Source organism: Plecotus auritus (genome assembly GCF_963455305.1).
Source record: "Plecotus auritus genome assembly, chromosome: 9".
Classification (NCBI taxonomy): Eukaryota; Metazoa; Chordata; class Mammalia; order Chiroptera; family Vespertilionidae; genus Plecotus; species Plecotus auritus.
The window spans coordinates 2,418,896-2,443,870 of NC_137783.1; positions in this window are offsets into that span (position 1 = coordinate 2,418,896).

Genomic DNA, 24,975 nt, shown 5'->3' on the forward strand with positions numbered 1-24,975 from the left:
AGAGCAAAGCCTTTGTAAATCAGGTCCAGTGAACTAAAGAAAGTTCTTCCTGAATTTGCCAGACCCGGTGCCACTGATGCTGTTGATTTGCAGCTAAATTAACCCTCAATTTTCAGCCAACACTGATGCGATCAGCAGGGGCCCTCAGGTATGAGACCCAGCATGAACCAGGAACTAAGAAGAATTAAGAATTTATGGAGGACCTTAGACCATTGAAAAGTATGATGTTGGAGATAATGCCTGAAAAATTACAATAACTGTCCTTTTTTCATTTTATTCCCTTACTTTTCTGTTCGTTTTGTCACCATCTTCCCAATTTGTTGTCTGTCCGTTGGTATACATCCATTCTTTCAGGGGAAAGAATGTGCTTGGCTGCTGAGACAATTGACTGAAATGTGCCACGCTGGAAGGGAGGGAGGGGAGGTATGACTAGAGAGAAATGAAAGATGTGTACTGGACTAAAGGTAGCTATTGATCTATCAATAAAACTGTGATTTGTACTACAGCAATGTTCCACTGACCTGTCCTTGTTTTATACCATGTGACCTGGTGGTAGCAGTAGCTGGGTGACTGGGTAATAAATGAGTAGTAATACTTGGTGCCTGTATGTATTATAATTTGCATGATCTTACTTAATAGAGTATCTTGACCAATTCAAGGAGAGAGGGGATTGGTTACCTCACATCTAAAAGACTACCCCCAGCCTAGAATGTATGTGCGTATGTGCACACATAAGTCATATATAAATATTTACATAGTGCTATATGTAAAATCCGTATTTCTAGAATTTGTTTAGATGTTGAGATACAAGGAAGGAAACATGACATTTAGTAGAACAGCCCTGAGATCAGCAAATCCTGGCTGTAACACTGATTAGCTAGGTAACAGTGGGAACTCACTGCCTCAGTTTCCTCATTTTAAAATAAGAACACTGATAACACAATAATAATAACTTCACCTCCAATCTCATTTCTGGTTATATTTCCCAGGCACGCAGACCACGTGTCTTTGCAAGCTGTGAAATTCTGCCCAAGGCTAGCTACAGCTCCTAGATTCTCTGGTGACACAGACATCCAGACTCTTAGACTGGAATTCAATTGTGTGCCACAGGAATAGAAAATTTCTCTAATAATTTTAAAAGACATAAATGCCACACTTTCCCACAACAAGTTTCCATCTGACACCCTAATTAGGTTGGCGTGTGTGTGTGTAACGTGTACATCAAGAATGTCAAACTAGCAGCTGGCATGCTTGGTGTACATATATATTTTTTCCAAATATTAAAATCAAGGACTTGAACAGATATTTGTACACTAATGATCATCACAGCTCTACTCACAACAGCTCAAAGGTGGAAACAGCCCAAGTGTCCATCAGTGGATAAACAAAATGTGGTACGTCCGTACAATGGACTATTATTCAGCCTCAAAAAGGAAGAAGATCCTGACACCTGCCTCAACATGAACCCTGAAGCCATTATGCAAAGTGAAATAAGCAGACACAAAAGGACCAATATTTTATGATTCCACATAGAGGAAGTACCTGGAAGTCAAAGTCATAGAGACAGAAAGCAGGACAGGGGTTTCCAGAGACTGGGGGGAGGGATGATTGTTAATGGGTAAAAAGTTTCAGTCTGGATGCTGAAAAATTTCTGGATTTCTGGAGATGATGGTGGTGATGGTTGCACAACAATGTGAATGTACTTATGCCATTGAACTGTGCACGTAAAATGGTAAATCTTATGTATATTTTACCACAATAAAAATATTTCCCATGCTCCCCTACCTAATTTAGCTACTTTAACTACCGGTATTTTATATGTCAAATTTCAAAGTTATCTGGCTGGCTCCCTGACTCACCCCTCAAATAAACGTCCCTCCCCAAATTGCCGACTGCTTTCTCCAGGGAAGAACCTGCCCAGAGTGTGGGGAGCGCAGGGCTCCCCCCGCCGTACAAGCCCTTTCTGGGAATTCTTGCCTGCTCCTTCCAAGCCTGGGCCCAGGAGCCTGAGTGCAGGGTCCGTGGCCCTGGGTCAGGTGCAGACGTGCTTGCATAACGCTACCTGGACTCCTGAAGTGTCAGAACTTTATAAAGGAAATCAAAGGATGCACTGAGATACCTTACAGGCCCCTCAAACCCGTGATCCTCCTATACGAGTCGTCTTCCAGCGTGGCACGTTTCAGTCAATTGTCTCAGCAGCCAAGCACACGCCGCCATCCTTGACTTTTCCTGTCCCCATGCATCCGTTACCAAGTCCTGCCTATCGTACCCCCCAAATGTCTTCCCAGTCCCTCCACATCTTTCCCTCTTCCCACCAAACCCCAAGTTCGAGATACTAGCATTTCCTTCCCCGACTCCTAAGAAAGCCTTCTAGCTGCTGCCCACATCCCATCTTGAACGTCCCCGGCCATTTTCCAGGGTGGTTGCTTTCACACTAGAAATCTGATCATGTCTCCACCATCCATTCCCTCCCCCAGCTACCCTGTGCTCCTGGGAAGACGCTCCACGTTCTCACCAGCGCTGACGGGTTTATGTGATCCCAGCCTCCGGTCTCCACTGGCTCCTGGACACGCCTCTTCCATCCCTCCCCACGCCCCTGACCCTCCTGGGCCTTTGCGCATCTTCTACCTGGGAGGTTCCCATCCTCACCTTCCCCTCTGGTGCCTCCTTCAGAACTCGGCTAACCTGGAATTCCCTGACACTCAAGACTTCCTCAGGCTCCCTGTTTCTATCTGGCCCTTACCACGGTCTCTAACCCTTAGATTCTGCAATCTTTGTGATCACTCTATCTATCTCTTTCCCCAGCCAACAGGCTTCCCGAAGAATGCTTTCGCTCCCTGCAGCCTCCTAGGGCCTAGGACAGTAGTAGAAGCACAATATACATTAATGAATTCTTCCTTAGTAATGTAGAGGCCATCAAGCAGGGCCCATAGCCAGAAGGAATAGGCTCCTTAACTATGGGATTAATGCCAAATGCCTATGTGATTTTAAACAGTCCTTTTACTAACATTTTGGGGAGAAATGTCCCAAGGAGAGGCGCACGGGGCCGGGGAGCACTGTGCATGTATTTGCAGAAGCGGGGATTTGTGTCAAACTAAGTGCTCGGGGAGAGTTCAGACTATTAATACGAACCCAAGATTAACACGGGAAGGCATTTCCTCCTCCAGGCGCACCAAGCGGCACAGCCCCGGTGGCACCGAGCCCCTGAACTGCTCAGGGCTCGGGGAGAGGACAGACTCCTCCTGGCAGGCAGGAGTGAGACCGTGAGTGTGTCTGCGGCAGTCACCTGCGGTTATGAGATGGTGCAGCACAGACGGCATCCGAGGTGTCTGTCATTAGGGTGCTAATGAGAAATCGTTGCACACATATTACCTAGAAGCTGCAATGGGAAGAATAGCTGTTTCACTGGAAGGAGCTAGAAATGGAGCCATCAACATCAACAAAATCTATTGTTCCCAGGTTGCAAAACTGAGGGATTATGTCTACTCCAAGTCAGAATGAAACCTGTTTACATTTGTCAGCAAAATGATCACATTTTACACCATTAGCATTTGGCAAGATGGAGCACCCTCCATTAGCTAATCTGCAGATGCCCAACCAGGGATGCAGGAAAATAAAGAGCAGCTTGGTGCTGCCTCGTCCCCGCCGAGCCAAAGCGATGAGCTAAGGCTGTGCTGGGGTTACAGCTCAGGTAAGGCAGCAGCCTGGTGGGCAGAATGGAATGGCTCATTAAGACAGTTCAGGATCTGGTGCCTGCTGGATGCAGTGGCTGGCAGGAGGCACCCAGGGAGGGCCCACTGTGCATTCGGATATGCATGGGGTGGTCATGGAGGGCTCGGCACAGCAAAGTAAAATCACACCCTCGTTAACTCACCTCCCAACGATGGCGAGGTGGTTGGCGCTGTGTCCTGGGCTCCCAGTCATTGCTTGAGTCCAAACGCTCTCCTAGGACCCCTCCTTTTCTCGGCCTCGGCTTTCTCTGGGGATATGGCCACTTGACTACGTCCTCTAGTTTTCATCCTTCTTGGCAAAATCTAGCAAATGGCTTTCCCAGCTTACCCTGCTCCCATTCCCAGCCGTCCTTCTGGGCTCAAAACTCACTGGGTACCTGGGAACTGAGGTGCACAGGTACCATCCACCCCCGCGGACTGGATGTTCTCCCCAAGGAGAGAAGCACTTGCAAGATGCTGAGAAACAGCACTTGCCTGGTCCTGGGACAAACGTGGCTGAGCAAGGGATAGCAAATCCTAAATACAAAGGGTGCAGCTAGTTACCCAACAGCTGCCTGGTCCAGGAACAGACGGGGCGGAGCAAGGGATAGCAAAATCCTAAACAGAGGGTGCAGCTAGTTGCCCAACAGCTGCCTGGTCCTGGGACAAACGTGGCTGAGCAAGGGATAGCAAATCCTAAACAGAGGGTGCAGCTAGTTACCCAACAGCTGCCTGGTCCAGGGACAGACGGGGCAGAGCAAGGGACAGCGAAACCCTGAACATAGAGGGTGTAGCTGATGACTCGCTGGACATTACCCAACAGACTCACCAATAGTGCCAAGACGATGACCAAACCTCGGTCCCACATTTTCCCAGGTAAGTGGCTTTGGGGCATTTTATAAATATGAATTTAAGAAACTATTTTGAAATATTAAGCACTTTAAGATTTATTAAGAGAGAATCAGAATTTGTGCTAACACATAATGGGTGCTCAAGTATTTATTGAATGAACGAACGAACGAATGAATGAAAGCTGACCCCAAGAACAGACGTGTCACCATGGAGTAAGGCAAGAGCGTTCCATCCGAGTACTCAAACTGTCCTTCTGAGCAGAAATATGACAAATACCAGTCCACACGAAGCAAATAAATAGAGGGCTGTGGGCGCTGAGCTGCGGTGAGTGAGTGTTTTATGCATAGAGATTAGTGATCGTGGAAAGTGAGATTGTCACAGTGTAAACAACTCTTCGTCAGCAAACGGGGCCATTGAACATGCACTGGCAGGACAGCTGACAATGGCCACAGGTGGGCTGACCTCCAAACTGAACCCTCCAGCCCAGAGACCACACTAATGTGATTCCAGCGTGACCCTCGCGCCGGCTACACCACCAGATAAGCTGGAGCTCCAGATAGCGGTCATGACCGCTCGCTGGCATTGCATGGCGCTTTGAAGCGCACTTCTGTCCATGACTGCCCCTCTGGGTGCAGAGACGGTCCTCCGCTGTGAAACTGGAGAACGAAGATCCTGGAAACCCGATCTTCGGGGCCAAGGGTGCTCTGGGATGCAGGCGCCTTCCTCTGCTCAGCGAGATGATTGCTTCCTTTTCCCACACGCACACGGTTGTTTAATGTTATAACGCTGCTATTGGGCCCAGAAAACACTCCCCCCAGAGCCCATTATTAACATCCTGGAAATGGAAAGCATAATCTCAGGCAAGTAGCTAAAATAATATTTTGCCAGGGTTTTATGTCTGTGTTGTGAAGGGGGGACGCTAAGCAGTCATCTCCCTCTGGAGCTGGGTGTGCCAGGACAAAAGTGCCTTAGAAACAAACCGAACAGAACCAAAGGGGGTGTGAAAGTGGGCTTCATTCCTCCCCATCACCTCACCTCTGAGTTCAGTCACCACGGCCTGTTCTTGGAGGAGACCCCAAGCTGCTGTATCTGCCCGGGTGCTGGGCTGGCCCCTGGATTGCCCCCTATCCATTTCACCTCAGGGGTCTGCAAGCTCAGTATTTGGCATCTCTCAGGTACCCCCTTAAATAACCAACTAAACGTCTAACGCACTGCCCTGGGCCCCCAGATCGGCTCAGTGCTCTACCCGGGCCGGACTGCTCTCTGGACCTGCCTGCTGCAAATGTTTACTGGCACCCAGACTGAGTGCCGGGACCAGCCTTACCCCAGGGCGGGGCAACTGGATTCACACCCTGAAAGCAGAGGCACGCCAACGCCCGCGGCTCTCCTCTTGCCCGCTCCTCGCTGTCTGTACCGCATCACTACCAGCAGCCCCTGCTCACTGATTCCGCAGCCACCACGGATCTGGTAGGGGCTCCCTGGCCCTACCTTGGACCCAGGAGCCTGTGACTTCATATCCCATCCTGTAGCCACAGCCCCTCAGTGCAGGACAAGGTGCTTGACACGTCCTGACCCGAAGCCGCCGTGGCTTGACCGTCGTCTCAAAGCGACACATTTATCATGAGTACAAGAAGCTCTCTGACTTATTCAGAAACTCATTTTAAAACTCCATTCCAGAGACTTAAATTTTAAATAAATACACAGGGTGCATTCAACTGTGCATCCTGAACAGGGCCATGAGGTGGAGAATTCAGGAGGTGATGCTGGCACCCATCTGGGCATTCCAGTCCCCATGCCCAAACCCCTGGATGGGGGTTGGGTGGACTGGAGGGTGTGCAAGAACTCTCTAGGGGTGCACAGCTGGGTGCAGAGGACGCTTCTAGGTGCAGAGGCCAAGGGACAGAGCGGCTGACCGTGCCACGGGGACAAGCGGAGTGAGGCAAATGCTCGTTTTCGTGACATCCTCTGTGCATAGACTAGTATCTTAGATGCTGCGTTAAACAGTCCCCTCCCTCCTGGCACCCTCGCCCCACCTGCCTCTCTCCCGCCCTGAGGCCTCCTCCACGCACGCTCCCAGCTTTATTTCATCCACTTAATGCACTCTGCTCTGGGCTCAGGTACTTAAACTCTCCCATTACTATCCGCAGGCTCTTTTACGGCTTTTTTTATTTGCCCTATCATTTCACAGTCCAGTTGTTCTTTTCGGTCAGGTGGGCTATAAAATACTCTGATAACAAGTTCACCGCAGGAGCCGATGGCAGGCTCCATCCATAATGACTGCAGACCCTTCTGGTACTCTGTGTGCCACAGCAGCGCTTTCAGAAGGCGGCACGCCCTCCGGCCCGCAGACTGGCTTCTCTTCCTTTTCTGCCGGCTGCTCGGACCTCTCCTTTCACGCTATTTTTCTTGTCAATAGGCCAGCCTTGGTCACCTTTGCTTCTTAGTTATCTTCTCCTTTAATGGTTCTTCAAGCTATTGCTATGCACTTAATATTATTTCTCTCTGTGTTGGTGTTCATAAATATGAAATAAAATCAATGAGGTCGCTCATCTCCGTGGAATGCCTTCGCTGACACCACGGTTTATCTCTGCAGCACACCTGGGAAGTCTTGGTGCCCGGGTAAGGAAGGACAGGCCTGAGAGCATTGCCCCTGGGGTCCAACTGCCTGTGGGCCCACCTCTCACTGCCTGTTCTAAGACCCTGAGCTCCTCTGAGGTCCGTTTCCCATTTAATCTGTGAAATGGAATCATCACTGTTCCTCCCTTGGGGTGACCCCGAGGGTGACTTCACCATGTAAGAACTTGGTGCACATAAGTCTTACTACAATGGGGTAGAGAGGGGTCTGTCTCATAGAAGACCACAGTCCTTGTCCATCCTGTTCTTACATCTCAACAAAGAATGGCCCAGCCCAAATCCAAAGCCGCCATTGCCACTGCCTAGGTCAAGGCTGCTGCATCAACCAAGCACAGCTGGTCCTGAGCTGTGCCCCTCGGCACCAGGCAGTGTGGGCGGTCACCCGTTAATTCAGATCCATGGTGACTTTTAGGCTTGTGTCACTCATTTCATTAACCCAAATTTGCTTTAAAGTTTGTTTTCCAAAAACACTTCCGTGGCTTCTAACGGCTGTAGAAATCTGGAATCAACCAGGCCCAATTCAGAAGTATTTTCACCACCACCTTTCCTCTACAATGCTAAAATCACAGTTTCACTGCACGCAAGGCCAAGGGAGAGGCGCTCCGCAGGTGAGTGCTCTTAACCTGTAAAGTGCTGTGAGGTGCGTGCTCCTCACCCATCTTACAGATAAGGAAACTGAGGCTGAGAGAGGCTAGACGTCTTTGCAAAGTCACGGAGCTAGACGACAAATGGCAAATGGGATCCAAGCTTACGCTTGCCTGAGCAAATCTGCCATGGGGAGAGGACTGCAGCTCTTAGGCCCCCCTGACCCACGTGGGTGGGCCCCTCACTCCCTACAGCCGCCTGGAGTGTGATACGCCCACCATAGCCGCGCCGGAGGGCCTGGTGCAGCCGCTCTGTGCATGAAGGATGGAGGATTTATTGTCTGTAATCGTTCTTCCATTGAACTCCTGCCACACTGATTACTGACTGGAACATAATATGACTCAATCTAATGACAGCGGTACATTCATATCACATAAATCTCATTTTGCATAAAATTTGGGAACTACTTCTCAATTCATCCAACAGAAAATAATAACCTAAAATTGAGATGCTTTTTTCCCCCATCTTATTTTTCTCCTACACCTTTTATCCTTTTCTCAATAGAAAGCACCTGGAAAATAAGATGAATGGATTAATTTGTCAGTAGGATGTGAAATCTACTTATTATCCCAGATAACTATGTTTACTTATAATGTAGCCCCTTCCATTTCTGAAAGTTATTTGAGGTGACTCAAGGTAACACATCCTCAGATGCCAAGATCCTTAAGACAAGGAAAAGGAATGGAAGACTGCGGGTACGGAGAGGAACGTGGTACGCAGCCAAGTGAGCTCCTCCCGAGTGCGGTGGCCAGCGGGGGTTAATTATAAGGGCAGCAGTCACTGCAGCTGCCATTTGCTAGCACACACTGCATTCCAGTTGCTTTACAGACACTGTTTCATTACAGCCTTCCGACCAGCCTGCAGGTAGGTGTTACTGTGCCTGGTTTTGAGACAGAGGGACAGGCCAGTGATTACGGTCATTTGCCCAGATGGTTGTGTGCCTGCAGGATTGGCTTCCCCAAGCTTCACAGAACTCCCCCCTACAGCCTGCCTGCCCCTCACATCTCAGGAAACCTCTTTCCAGACTCTTGGATCATCCTCTCCCTTCCTGTGCCTGTGCTTTGTGGCGAATCCATCCCTCAGATCTCTTGCTTCTCTTCTGTCCTCTCCTCTGATCAAGCCATATTTCCATCTGCCACATGCTGGCCTGGCCGGGTTCCAGAAGCTAGCACTGGCTCCTTTGGCCACATTGGTGGCCACACTGCTGGCCCAGCTGCGTTCCAGAAGGCAGCAGCGACTCCTCTGACCACAGGACAGGTCCCCCCAGCCCCTCCCACCCTCTCTTGGAGCAGTGCCCCCTGCCAGCATTCAGACCAACCTCCTGTAGGCCTCCAATTGCCTTGAGAAGGCCTGGAGCCAACCCTTAAGCCCCTGCCCAGCCACAGCCTGACCTTATGGACTAAATATGCCCTACCCACAAATTCAGTTGTTGACAGTGACGGCATTAGGAGGAGGGGTTTTGGGGAGATGATAAATCATACTGGATAAACAACAACTGATTTTTAAGTTGCCCTTGACCATTAGCCCTCCCTGCCATGTGGACAAGGAAGAAAACAGCTGTCTGTCTGCAGCTGGAGGAGGGTTCTCTCCAGACCTGGCTATGCCGGCACCCTGATCTTGGACTTCCAGCCTCCAAACTGTGAGCAACGCATTGTTGTTGTTTACAAGTTACCCAGTCTGTGGTCTTTTGTTATAGCAGCCAAACAGTCTCACACACCTGCCAACCCACGCTCCTTCCGTGGGGCCACCAGCTCTCACAGTGGCTTTTGAGTGACTTGTTTACTGGGAGGGCACAGGGAACATGGACCGAATAACTGAACAAGTCACTAGGGATGGAAAGATGAAGGGATGACCCTCGGAAACCAGAGACTCTGCCCAGACAGCACATCGCACACCCAGGGTCATACCTCTGGATCCAAAACCGAGTCTGTCCGCCTCGAAGGTTCGGGCTCTCTTCTCTGTACACTGGCCTCCTCAGCAAACCATGACCTCTTGGGCTGTCCACAGACACATGGGAACTCTGACTGCATTGCACAGCCTCAGGCCATGTCCATCCTGAATTCCAAGGGGATGGTACCCTCCCCCCACCCCCCGCCCCCGCCACCAGAGTTGTGCGAGGCTGCAGCCCTGTCCTACCTCTACCACCTGCACATATTGCAAAGGCTCCCTGACAGCAGGAGAGTTTAACCACTGTGAGTCCAGAAGGCTGGACCCACCCCAGTGCCCTGACACGTACAACAAGGACATATCTTGCTAAGGCATGACCACCCAGTCCTCAGCGGAAGGCCACAGGGCTCGGGGCAGGACCAAACCTGACCCTCCCCATAAGTCTCCGCAGTCTGTCTCTGCCCTGGGAGTCACGATGGAATACCCAGGAGAGTCATGCTTGGCTTCCTCATGATGTCCACTCAATTCATTGTTTTGATGGAAACATCACAAATCCATTTTATGAAAAGCCAACGTATTTGCACCTGAGAATTCAATAATAGGACACGAAACTCAGGGAAAGAAATAATCAGATTGTCCATCCAGAGTGGAGTTAAAATTGTCGTAAACATTGATCCTTCATTGCAGGGAACAGAAATAATAAATAGTTGCTGAAATTGCATGGCTACAGAGATTTCATTCTCTAATTGTCACAAAGCATTAAACATCAACTATTTATCCTGCAGCACAGGAAGCGCAAACAGACTGCCGTGCATCCCTTCACCAGAGGTTGTCCCTAATTGTCATGCATGGATTGCAGCAGAGGTGACTGAGAAAAATTGTTTGCATTTATTAATCAGAAGGAGTCAAAGGCACACGCGATATCATCAAGGCTCCCTTGTGCTGGGGGGAGGCTGACAACCAACATTCCTGATGAAGTGTTTGCAATCTGTTCAGAACCCTTTTTCTTTGCAGGTGCAACCTCACTATCTAACACATCGGAGACACAATCAAAAATTAAACACAGTAAACATGGAGATGCAGGTCTCAATCTTCCATTTTTTAAGACAATGGGAAAGGTGTAATTAATTTCAAAGCAAGGCTTGTGTTCTTTCAAAATCCATTTGTGCACATTAGCATTTCCTTCGCTGTGTGTAAAAGCACAAAGGCAGCTCTCCCCCTCTTTTGCCCCTTTGTGTGTTTTTTTAAATTAGAAAGTGGAACTACTCGGAGATGTGTTTGACTTCCCAGCATCCGTGCATAGATAATTATCTTGCTCAGCCTGTTTGATCAGTAGACTAAGTCAGAATAAGTCAGAGCTGCTAGGGTAAAGTCGGGCAGCAGAAAATAGATTAAGGGAGAAAGAATTCCTTTCTGGTGACGGTGAGAACTTCAGGAACAAATGCAACCTCACTAAATTTTGCTACTGAATAATGTACTTAATATAGTCATTGTAGTACCTTTTAATATGTTGACTTTCTTTAATTGCTTCTCCCACCCTCAGTCCATTTAGTGTTAAACTCATCTCCATGAAAGATAACAAGTGAAAATACAACCAGCAGATATTATTTTGTTTGACATCTTTTTAAAAAAAATATGTACTTTTATTGATTTCAGAGAAGAAGGGAGAGGGAAAGAGAGATAGAAACATCAATGATGACAGGGAATCGTGGATCAGCTGGTCTCCTGCACGCCCCCTACTAGGGATGGAGCCTGCAACCCAGGCATGTGCCCTGACCGGGAATGGAATCATGACCTTCAGGTCCATACATCAATGCTCAACCACTGAGCCACATCAGCCGGGATTGTTTGGCATCTTATACAGCGTGTCCCCCTAAAATGTATACACACCTTAACAGCTGATAGCTAAATTTTGAAAATGAGATGTACTTTAATAAACACCACCTTTATAATTATTGTGTGTGTATACATTTTTGGGGACACCCTATACTTTTCTTGCATTTTATTTTTAATCAGTATTTGGCCTTTGGACATTATATTTAACTGGTGACATTTCCTGCACCATCTGATAACCTTTCCTTGGAGGTCTATTAACTTTATACATCCTGGGAAGTAGGGGTGGGGAATGGGATATCTGCTGAAGAAAATGCCGCATGAGAGAGCAGACCAACCTTAACTCTGCCCTGCCACAGCCCCGCCTCCTGGGCACTGCATCCCATGCTTGCTCTGGGCATGTCAGGCGCAGCAGGACAGGTTGTAACCTGCTGCCTCTAATCAGCGTCAAGTCCACAGTATTCATTGTACTTCTACCCCGTGTCCAGCCCGGGCCTTGCATCGAGCTATGGTTCCATGGGGTTCCACAGCACTGAAATGTTGGAAAGTCACGTTCCTCCCCAACTACAGCACCCCTTTCAAAAAGTCAGACTGGATAAACAAGTGATTTTTAAGTTGCCCTTGACCAGTGGTTGGCAAACTGCGGCTCGCGAGCCGCAGCTTGCTGCTCTGTTGACTAATGAGTTTGCCGACCACTGACCTAGACTCTCGATTCCAATAATTACAGGCTGTTGTTGTTCGTTGTGATTAAGCCCCTATCCCAGTGGTCGGCAAACTCATGAGTCAACAGAGCGGCAAACCGAGCCACAGTTTGCCGACCACTGCCCTTGACCATTAGAGTGTTTCAAAATAGTCATCGCTGAAAAGCCATCAGTATTTTAAAGCAAGGACACAGGACTGCCATCCTATCACATCTACTCAGCGCAACCATGGCAGGAGGAACTGATAGAGCAAAACAGTCCACCAAGTGCTGTCTCCCTAAGAACCATCCAAATAGCCCAGGGATCGTCTGGGTCAGAGGGCACAGCCTTGGAGACCCACAGCCTCGCACAGGTGGTTTCCTGGGCTTCGTGTGGGTTTGGGCTGTGCATGGTCCCCCCCAGAGGAAGGTAAAATGCCCTCTATTCTGCTGCCTCTGCTGGCCGTGTGGTGACCTCCAACGTCAAGCCCTACGTTGTTCAAACACCATTCGGAAAGCAGAGGCATCAGCAATGGCACAGGAGTCCTTTTGTGCCCCTCTGCCGGCTTCAGTAACAGATCCTTAGCAACGGTGCTCACGAGCAGCCTGCCGATTTGTAGTTTAACCCCGTGCCCCACGGAAAGAGAAGGCAGGCTCAACTAGCGACCAGGGCCTCTAGTCCTTGTTTGAAATCTGGTCCATTCTTTTGGCTGAGCACTAAGCACATCGAAATGGGAAGAAGGGAAGGTGTTTCGGTCCTTCAGGCAGGTGAGATGCTTCAGGCTTCTCCCCTTTACTGAGACAGGCCATGGCTTTGAGGGTTTTTCTTTTCAAAAACCAAAAACAAGGTCTGCGTTTCCCCAAGAGGGGGGTAAAATGCCCTCTATTCTTTTGCTGCCTCTGCTGGCCGAGTGGTGACCTCCAACGACAAGCCACATTGTTCAAACGCCATTAGGAAAGCAGAGGCATCAGCACAGGAACCCTTTCTGAAAGCTCACTATTGCTTCATTGTCACTTTTGACAACAAGCCATCTCAACTTCTCAGATGAGAGAAAGCCAGGGCCCTACAAAACGGCAGATAAACCGAAAAGAAAAATCTTCAAAGGAGTCATTTCCTGTGCCTGCGGGCCTCCCTCCAGGTGTGTCACTCCGTGTCACCTCCTGACTGCCCAGGTACTCCTCACGCTTGCTCTGCGGGCTCCTTGAAACATCTGACGAGGTCACTTGGAAGTGCACTAGCTTCAAACTGTCAGCCTCTCTCAAGCAAGTAGTTGTTAAAGAACATACTGGAGTCCCCAGTAATTTACTTGTTCAGGATGTGCTGGAGGCTGCATGTGGCGCAGGAGGCAGGCAGGGAGCGCGATTTTACAGCTGAAGGCCTGCTCTCCATGGGCTCACAGCTGGAAGGCACTGACATCCCCTGAGGCCTCCCAGACAATGGGTTGTGCAGGCGTCATGTGCCCACTAATGAAGGTTAAGTCTAGGGTAGCTCCCTTTATTTGCTAGGTCAATAATTTCAACGATTCCTTTTAAAAGACTTCCTTCAGAGAGGGGAGAACTGGTTCCGCTCAGATGTGGAGTTAAAGTGTCTTCAGTGAGAAATCCTGTGTTTTTCTTTTGAGAGCCTAAGGCCCCATACTGATCAAGAAATAGAAATTCCATTTTACACTCGGATCACGTTGATTTGAACTGTGATAAAAACGCAACGTGTAGAGCTTCTAAAAATCTCGTATGCCTATTGAGACTTGAAAACTATTAAATTCTAGCAAGATTAAAATGTTCTATTTAGGTTAACTGAAAGAACACATTATTTTATTCCCTTTTCATGGTTCTAAAATGTCTTGCTGTGCAACCAAAGCAGGAGACATTCGTTCGTTCATTCATTCATTCGCTTTGTAGGTAATAGCTACTGAGTCACTGCTGTGTGACAAGTTCTGAGCTAATTTCTACATGTAAAGATGAAAACTCACGGTCCCCCTTCTTAAGGGGCGTATGTCTCCGTGGGAGCAGGGAATGAGGAAGACCATTCATTTACAAGTATCAACTGAGCTTCAGTCAATGTTCCCATCATGCTAGGCACTTGGGGGGGGGGGGGGGCGCGGTCTTGGGGGACAAGATAAACCATGTCTGTCTTCACGGGCACAAGTGTCCAGCATGAGACACAGACACGAAACAAATCATTACCGTTATTTAATAGGGTGCCAGTCCTCACACAAGGAGCCAGGGGACACTTCAAGAGGAAGTGACACAATCACCAACAAAACAAGGCCACCAACAAAATTTGTTTTTAAGAATTATATTTGTGGAAAAAATAACTTAAAGCATCAAGGCCATTGTGTGAAAAATTAGAACTTCAATGAATGTCCATGGTTAGCGAACATTTGGTTCCATACAGATGTCCATGGAGACATTTGGTCCATGATTCGTTAAGAGGGGTTATTATTGGCAAATCAGCCACAACGTAATTATTGGACCAATAAAACATGATGGTGTTTTTGTTTGTTTGTTTGTTTGTTTAGTTCTCACCCAAGGATATACTTCTATTGGTTTTAGAGAGAGAGGAAGGGAGGGGAAGAGAGAGAGAAACATCACAGTGAGAGAGGGTAGATGCAGGGTTTAGGGGTCCATCTGATCATCTCCATGAACATGTTAGCATGTCTGAATTCATCAGTGGTAAGCGCCACCACCCAAACTCTCCCTTGACTCTTCAGACCCCATCACATTAAAGCTTCTTGGAAACGTTGATGCACCACTTTCTCCCATGCCATCCTCTCCCCGCCATCTCCCCACCTGGGCTCTTGCCCCAGAATTTCACTAAAACTGTTCCTGTCAGGGTCACCAAAGATCCTCCAATGGTCTTCTTCTGTCCCATTTCCCTTAACCTGTTAGCAGCATTTGTGTGTTAACCACTCTCTCCTTGAAAATGTCTTGTCTCCTCTGGGTTTCAAGGTCACCTTACTTGCTGATGGCTTCTTCCCAGTCTCCTTTGGTTCACACAGAGAGCAGGAGAGACAGGCACAGGCCCAGCTGCACGAGTTATGGCCCAAGTCCAGGTCTGACTTGGGATGCCTGTGACATCACAGCTATTAGATTCTGACGATCACCCCTGTGATGGTTTTTATGTGACAAGTTGGCTGGACCAACAGTGCCCAGATATTTGGTCAAACATCATTCTGGATGTTTTTCAGATGAGATTAACATTAAATTGGATAAAGCACATTGCTCTCCATCAGGTAGTGGGCCTCATCCAATCAGTTGAAGGCCTTAATAAAATAAAGACTGAACTCAACCAAGAAGGAATTCTGCCAGGAGACTGCCTCCAGGCTCAAACTATATCTCTTTCTTGAGTCTCCAGCTTGCTAGCCTACCCCACCTGGAGGGAAATAGGATTTGAACTCTAGATGAATAGGATTTAAGAACCTATACCAGGGGTGGGCAAACTTTTTGACTCGAGGGCCACAATGGGTTCTTAAACTGGACCGGAGGGCCGGAACAAAAGCATGGATGGAGTGTTTGTGTGAACGAATATAAATTCAAAGTAAAGGAGCGGAGGGGAGAGCAAGAGAACCGGATAGAACAGCCGGATCCGGCCCGCGGGCCGTAGTTTGCCCAAGGCTGACCTATACTCTTTCCACTGGGTCATGGTGCTTCCCAGATAAAGGAAGAACTGGCCACAAAAGCAAGAGAGAGAGAAAGATCTGTGGAGGCCCTAACAAGGAGCGACTCCATCTTGCCATGGTGGCAGTGATCAGGGGCCAGACTCTGGCCTTCTGAGGGCCCCATACGCAGGTCAAGTTGCTGACAAGGAATTCCTGAGCCTGCTGAGGACTGATGGTGTCAAAAAAGAGATGACTTCTGGGGTGCAAATGAGTAAAAAAAATCTTGCCCAAACCTTGATGGTTTTAAAAACTCCATATTACAAACTGACGAAATCTGACGTCATAGTGCCCCATGACTTCCCAGCACAACCTGTGAAGCCTCCATCTCCTGACCCTAAGGTTCAGGTGAGAACTGAGGCTGTCGGGCAAAAAGGGACTTGGAAGAGGTTGCTGTCACTCAAACTCCCACGTGTCTGTGGAGATATGGCCGAGAGGCACCTTGGTGGGAAGTGCAGGGTATGCACGTAATCCAATTAGTAACTCAAGCCCTATTATGTCCAAAAATGCCTTTAAATTGCCATGTTTTTAATAGAAAGGAGAAAACGGAGATATTTTGCTCAATATTTACCTCAATAATAAACACAAGATAATCACTGCTTTTTTTTTTTGAGTTAGCATTTCCATTGGGGTCCAGTGCACATTCCATGATGTCCTCTTCCCCCCTGACGGGAGGGCACTTGATTACAGAAGCACGACTGGACTTCTACTCTGTATGAAAGTGAAACCATGAAATTGCTTCCCCGCCCCCAAAAGGTTGTTGCTATGAAGAAATGCAATTGAATATGACAGGCCCCTGCTACCCATTGTTTAGGGCTGAAGTTTAGGGACTATATGCAATTACACAACAGTCAATTATCCATGACCATTCGTGTTCAAGGATGGAATAAAAGGAACCATGATACCGAGTGGCCTTTATACTCTGTTATCTATATCTAAAAGGCTAATATGCTAAGTGTCCTTCCTTCTGTCCAGGTAATGATGTCACGTAGCAACACCTGGCTTCCTCTCCCTAGCGATGACTAGCCTCCTTGCAGTTTCTTCAGCCCAGGAACACGACTTGCCTTGTAACCAGGTGCAAACATTTCACACTTTAACCAAATGTCTGTGAAGCATTTTCCTGTGCCTCATCTCATTTGATCCTCACAGAAGTCCTGGAGTAGGTAGATAGGAGACTCAGTGGAATCCTATTTTCTTTTCATTAGCCGGAAAATGGAGATTTAGAAAGTTTAGAAACTGGACCCAACTGAAAAGAAGAAATGGTGGACCTTGAAAATGACTTCAGGTTTTCTCACTGCACAGAATATAATCAAACACTGCTGCAGTTAAATATTTTACCCTTTGTTCTCCCTGCGTGATCTATAATAATCATCTGCTTCATGTTGATACTGCTGTGTTGCTGACAATTACCTGAAAGAGAAGTTGGGGTGCTTCACTGGGCTGGGAAAAGTTTAGCTAAATCAGAAAGCAGGTCTACTTAAACAAGTTTGTTCTATAGCTATAAAAGGCTAAGTTGACTTGACTTGCTCATGCGTGATACATATAAGCTCTCCCTGGTGCCAATCACACACTTGTGTTTCCATCTATAATTATTGCTTGTGAATTTGGCTGACACTTCTATTATAGAGAAAGGGCGAATAGCGATATTAAAATATTTTTTCTAATTAATTTCCTTTCAATGTGCACGAATTCGTGCACCAGGCCACTACTGTGTTATAACGGACAGTGTTACAGCTGCATATCAGAATTCAGTTGTCAGGGAAAACAGGAAACCCAAAGCAAACAACCCAGTGAATCCAGATTGCTAGAACCCGTCTCTGTGAGGCATGCATCTTTTTACTTCTCCTTTCCTACACCCACGTAACCACCCTCCACCTCATTAGGAAGTTAGTTCTTCTTTCCTCACTCTGTGGCCAGACACGACAAGCTGAAAGAAGAGCGCCCTGCATGGATGGTCCTTGCCTCCTGGCTTGCTCCCCTAGTTCCCAGCACTCAGGTGGCTTCCCTCAGCAAGAACCACGAACCAGGAGCACTGCCTACAGCCTCGCAGGCTGTGCACCGCACAACAGCAGAGAATGGGAGAGGGAGAGGTGGGCAAAATTCACACAGACTGCAGTGAGAATGGGTTCCCCGGAGGTGTGCAAGGTGCTGGCACACCCCACTCTCCAAACCAGCCCTCTCAGAGGCAGGGCTGGCCTCTTGGACCTGGCCTTGCACCTCCTTATCTCCACTGACCCCAGTGGTACAGGGGTCCTTTATAACACCCAGCCCTCACACCCTTTGCACCTAAGTTGAACTCTGGGTTTGTGCAGCTCCTGAGCCACGGCACTCCTTCACTTTGGTTGGCTCAGGGCCCCCTGAACAGGCTTCTGACTCAGTTTCCCTCATTAGTGACAGGTGGCTGCCCTGCTCCACAGCCCAGTCCCTCACTCTAGGGTGGAGCCTTGCATATCTGCCATATCTTTGTCTTATAAACTCCTGCCCTAACCTACCCTGGAGCTCACAGTCAGATTTTCTGGAACAATGGCCACTGCCTGCCAGACTTCTGATTGGTCTCTGTTGGAGGCCATCATCCAGGCCACAATCAGGGGTGAGCTGGCATAATTGCCCCTCAGACAAACTGAGGTTACACATCCCTCCACCTCCACCCTCACCCCCACAATGGACTTGGACTTGGTTCGATCACATTCTGGAAGTGAGCAGGGCAGGTCTCCAGCCAATGCAGTAAGCCACCCCATCTCTGACAAAGGTCCCTTGAGAAATATTTCAGGAAAGAATTTTATCTGATCACTACAGGCAAAGATCAAAGGAAACTAATTCCACTGTGTTTGTTACCACATCAGTGAAAGAAGTCAAGAATATAGTCTCAGAAGGAGCATAAAGCATGCAATAAAGGCCAATACATAATTAATGAACATCACGTCTCCAACACAGCGCTCTTCAAACCAAGCACAATGTGTAATTATTCCTCACATCATCGTAAAGTAGGGAGTGGGCAGATGCTGGCTGCCTCTTATAAAGAAGGAAACGGGTGAAAAGCCAAACAATTTTTCCAAAGGCAGCCACCACGAGAAAGTACCACGGAGCCCAATCCTCTTGAAACCCAGTTGCGATGCGTTTAAAGTGACAGCATGAGTCCCCCTCCAAATTTCCACGAAGGCAATCACTCGGTGCTGAGAATCCCGGTGCGGTCTGAACCGGTTTACACGTCCCACAAGGAAAACAGTCTCATTGCCCGCAATGGCCACACCGTGAAGCGGGTGTGAGTGCCGGCTCTGGGCCGTGCAGCTCCGTTCCTCTCCCCGTTCCACCACCACCCACAGCTCTCGTGCGAGGACTGATTTAGAGACAGTGATGATGTTTTGATGGACAGATGCGCTTGGCCTATGATGAGCACAGTACAAGCAGTAACTCTCAATATTACGTTATATTCATATTTCATTTTGACCCCAAACAGAACGAATTACCCATCTTGATCCTCCTTGTTATTCATCACATTTGATTTAAAAAAAAAAAAAATCTGTCTTAAAAAAAATCAAACAGCCCTGGCCTATTTTTGGTGTGGCTCAGGTGGTTGGAGCACCCCACACACCAAAAGGTCACGGGTTCAATCCCTGGTTAGGATGCATACAGGAAACAACCAATTGATGTTTCTCTCCCTCTCCCTCTCCCTCTCCCTCTCCCTCTCCCTCTCCCTTCTTCTCTCTCTAAAATCAGCAAGAACATATCCTTGGATGAGGATTTAAAAATAAATAAATAGAAAGTCAAATGTACTCTCTAAGGCAAATTGAATCTACTCAACAGAATGATTTTAAAGGCGACGGAGGCATCATTAGACTCTTGTGAAGGGGCCACGGATTCCAACGTCTCCAGGCAGGTGGGATGAAAGTGAGAAGCAACCTAGTGAGAGACAACAGGAGACGAGAGCCTGAACCAAGCACGCCTCCAGGTGACGCTGAGTGACCGGTAGAGATGAAATTAGCTCTAATGTATTTATTTGCACCCTTTGGTGTCCCTACCGAATCCCTGCTTCCCTCTCACACTCATAAAAGAAAGCTTTCGCTTATTCAATTACATTCCACGTGCAGACTTCTTTCATCTTTAAAAGAACCTCCCACGGATCCTGGGATGGGGCTGCGTTTATGGAACCAAGCCCCTTTGGTTCAAATGATGCTAATTATTCCAGCAACTCCTCAGCCTGCAATGAGTGAGATATATTTGTGCCTATTTATGTAAATCTAATTTGTGTCCTTGGGAATTTGGGTTTTTGTTTGTTTTCTTTTCTCCACCAGGGTGAAAATTCCTCCGGTGTGAGAACCACATTCCTACTCAGCCTAGTAATCACACGTACCTATCAGAGTGCCTAGCTATACCGAGCCCTGAGCGAGGCAAAGAGGAAGAGCGCAGCCTGGCCTCTCCCTCTTGTAGGCCCAGAGGCAGCGTGCGCTCCCTGGAACACTCTGCAGAACCCTGCCTCTCTCTAAGAAATATCTGCGGAGGGGGTAGTTACCTGGGTCAGGTCTCTTTTCAGTGCTTTATGCCAATTATTTCATTGGATCCTTCAACAGCCCCTAGAAGGCCATTCCTATTATCATCCCCATTGTACAGACCAGGAAAGTGAGCAGAGGAGATAAAACGCCTTGCCAAGGTGGCGAGGCTGGTAAATGCAGGCTTAGGATACGAGCTAAGCTCTGGCCCGTGCCTCCCACAGGTCGCTGTGTGTACAGCGGACTCACAGCGAACGAGCACTGCTGCCGCTCTCGTGCAGACCTCCTTGCCCCAGACACGGGCACTTTCTACAACAGGAATTTTTGGACACATGTCATAATACAAGGGCAGGCTCCTTGGATCTAGGTATCTTTATTTTTTTTTTTTCTGCATGACCTAGACATAGTAGAAATTTTTTTTGTTAATCCTCACCTAAGGATATCTTTCCATTGATTCTTAGAGAGAGTGGAAGGGAAAGGGGGAGAGAGAGAGGGAGAAACATCAACCTGAGAGACACATGGATTGGTTGCCTCCTGCACGAGTCCCAACCAGGGCTGGGGGTTGAGCCTGCAACTGAGGTACATGCCCTTGACTGGAATTGAACCCGGGCACGTAAGTTTGTGGGCCAACACTCTATCCACTGAGCCAAACTGGCCAGGGCAGAAATTTTTTTTCAGTATTAACTCTATAACATGGAGAAGAAAAAGAAATGTTTGTGGCTTCCTGGATAAAAGGAAGCAATGGGATAGGATTTATGGAGAAACGAGAGGGGAGGGAAAGCACTGCCACAGGAGGTACTTCTCAGAAATCGACAAATCAAAGTGAGGCCATGGATAATGAAATAGCACAATTTATAAGCTTGACCTCATAGCTATATAGCATTTTCTAAGCCAAAATAGAGAATCAACATTCGCATCAAATACCCATAAAGCATTCACAAAGATTCAACATGAATTATACTGAAAATAAAATCTCAACAAATTCCAAAAAGCAGAAATCTTAGAGGCTACCTTTCCTGCCCATACTGCATTCAAATCTGAAATTAGTCACACAAAATAGAAAAGAAATAAAAAACACCTCTGTAAGTACAAATAAAAATACGTCCTTTTAATTTGTTCTATGTCATTCACAATTATTTAGAAATGAATGACAAGTGCCATGTCTATAAATAGTAGCAAAGGTGGAGTGAGGGCGATTTAACGAGGGTAGTGGAGAGAGCAATTCTTGGATGCCTTCATCCAACAAAATGAATCGCTCTAATGACTGCGTGTGACACCCACTTGGTGTCTGCTACGTGCTTTGGGACCATACCTTTTAACGCTACTTAGTGCTCCACATTTTTAAAGTGTTACTAAGTTTGGATCAGTGTCCAGCCATACAAGAATATTGACCTGAAAGAATAAACTGATGTTCACATTTTTCAGAGGGAAGTGAAAAATATCAAGAATTTATGTTAGGACATATAGTGGGTATCTGAACTCATTTATTCATTTTTTTATTCATGCATAATTTCCAGGAGTAATTTGGGAATAGCCAGTAGGTATCTTTAGCTAACTATCTGGGGAATAAGATAAGATATAGGTAAGCTGGACACAGTATACTTCACTGAATTGAATGGACCGAGGAGCTATTAAGAAATGAATGAACAGATCTTAAAAACAAACTGGACTGGCCCCCCACCAGCCCCACTGCCCCCGGGGTCCAGCCTGGCTTTGCCTGAGCAAGAGCTTGTCCAGTTTCTCCACTGCTGGATCCCAGGGCCTTGCACACACCCAAGCCAATGGATTCATGTGTTTTCTGGTGAAAATTTTCATTTAGGTCTGTCCACGCAGCTCATAACCCCACCCATGGCGCCACTGACCTTTAGTTACAATCCTCTCCCCTCTCCAGCAAATGCCACGGCTGGCCAAGCTTTCAGAGAGATACGCTGCACCTGGCAAAACCCTTCGATGTACATTTTCTAGTTTTGATCCTTAAAACAAGGTTGCTATTCCCATTTTTGGATGCTGAAACTGAAGCTGGCTTGTCCAAGGTCACTGCTGGCAGGTGGCAGAACTAAGATTTGGATTCAGCTACTCTAAATGTACATTGAAGAGCCCACGAAAATAGGTGAATAGCCTAACATTTACTGATTCACTGAATGTCTACTACGTGCTAAGCACTGTGCTGATGCTTGTGAAAAGTTATTACTTACTTTGTCCTCACAAGGACTTGGTGAGGTATTTATAATCTGCATCCATTTTCTACCCCATTGAGGAAACCAGATAGGAATTTGCCCCAGGTCACAGGTAGAGGAGCCAGAATTTGCACCCAGGTCATGGATTCAAGGCTCAAGCTCTTTTTCAAAGGCACCGCCCCTCACCCATCCCCTTAGTATCAACTTGTCATCGGGGCATTGACAAGTGAAAATTTCAGTGCCATTTAATTCTGGTCTGGATCCTTTCTCAAGCAGGATGCCACTTTTGCAATATGAAAGTGATGCTTTATAAAAGGAAGTGAAGGGGCTGTTTGAGAAAGCAAAATGCTATTGATTACTTAATAGCTACGGCATAAATCACCCTGGACACAAATCGTCTATTCCTCTTTAAGGAGCAGTAACCCAATATCCGGGAGAAGCTGAACAATGATAGCAGGGTGCATATCATAAGCCAGTCGGAAAGGCCCACAATACAGGTGGTTTTTAAATATCTCGTAGGCTCAGTAGTTATTTGTTCTATACTTCCAGTTTTCATAACCATCGCAATCAGCTATTTTAGGAGAATATCTGGGAGAGAGACTTAAATTCTGATAGGTAACTACAGCAATTTCATAGAAGCACAAATCACCTGAATTAATTTTATGTGAACTGTAGGCTCAAAGATATCAGTGTATTGATTTAAGAAATAGGTTTGGAGACAAAAGCAATTCTTGGATACCTTCATCCAACAAAATGAATCGCTCTAATGACTGCATGTGACACCCACTTGGTGTCTGCTACACACTTTGGGACCATACATTTTAAAGCTACTTAGTGCTCCGTATTTTAAAAGCGTTATGAAGTCTGGATCAATTTCAGCCACACATGAATATTGTCCTAGAAGAATAAACTTACGTTCACATTTTTCAGAGGGAAGTGAAAATATCGAGAATTTATGTTAGGACACATAACAGGTATCTGAACTCATTTATTCATTCTTTTACTCACACATAATTTCAAGGAGTAATCTGGGGATAGCTAGTAGGTAACTTAACTGTTTGGGAAAGGAGATAAGATGTAGGTAAGCTGGAGATAGTATACTTCATTAATTAGTATCCCTTTAAAAAAAACTTTGAGATATAACTGACATACAATAAACTGCATATGTTTAAAGTGCACAACTTGATAAATTGTGACCTATATACACCTGTGAAACTGTCACATGCTTTATGTTGCTTTTTAGGGAGATTTGCTGAGGTCTTTACTCAACCATTTGGAAGTTTGAAGCTACCATCTTGCTGTTGTTTTTGTATTTGTCCTATCAGTTCTTAGTCCTCTTTTTCCTTTTTTAAATGCCTTCTTTTGGATTGATTCGTTGTTTTTTAAAATTCCATTCTGATCTGCTTTGTAGGTTTATTAGCTATTATTCTTTATTTTTAGCATTTTCTTTAGGGTTCATATTGTACATATGTAACTTACCACAGTCCACCTTCAAGTGATACTCTACTCTATCACAGATGCCATACGTACCTTACAAGAATGTTCTGACATTTCTCTCCTCCTGGCCCTTCTGCTATTGTCGTCACACAGTCCTCTTTTGCATGTATTATAAGCCCCATAATACTTTGTTAATTTTAACTTAAATGTAAATAGATTATCTTTTAAAGAGATTAAAATAAGAAGAATATATCTTTATGTTCATCTATGCAGCTACCCTTTCTGGTCCTCTTCATTCCTTTGTGTGGGTCCACATTTCCATCTAGTATCTTTCTTCTGCCTGAAGGACTTCCTTTTAACATTTCTTGGTATTCAGGTCTCCTGGTGATGAACTGTTTCAACTTTGTTATGGTATGTATTGCCTTTATTTTGAAAGGTATTTTTGCTGGCTAAAGAATTCTAGGTTGAGATTTTCTTTTTCTTTCTCTATCCTCCAGTACTTTAAAGAAGCTGCTTCTTTTCTTACAACTCGGCATTGTTTCCATCAAGAAATCTGATGCTAACTGTATCTTTGGTCTTCTGTTCGTAATGTCTTTTTTTCTGTTTCTTAAGGTTTTCTCTCATCACTTGTTTGAAATTATTTTATTATGATGCGTGCTTGTGTAGTCTTGTGTTTCTCGAGCTTGGGTTTATCGAGCTTCTTCACTCTACAGGTTTATAGTTTCTCATCAAATTTGAAAAGACCATCAAATATCTTTCCTTTCCTGCTCTTTCCTCTGTGTTAGAGACTCCAGTTATAGGTAAATGAGCCCACCTGAGTTTGTCCCACAGCTCAGATACTCTATTCATGTTCTTGTCAGCTTTTTCCCCCGTGTAATTAATTGAGAAGTTTCTATTGCTGTTTTCAAGTTTATGCATCTTTTTTTTCTGATGTCTAATTAATCCCATCTAGTGTATATTTTAGTCTTCGATATTGTA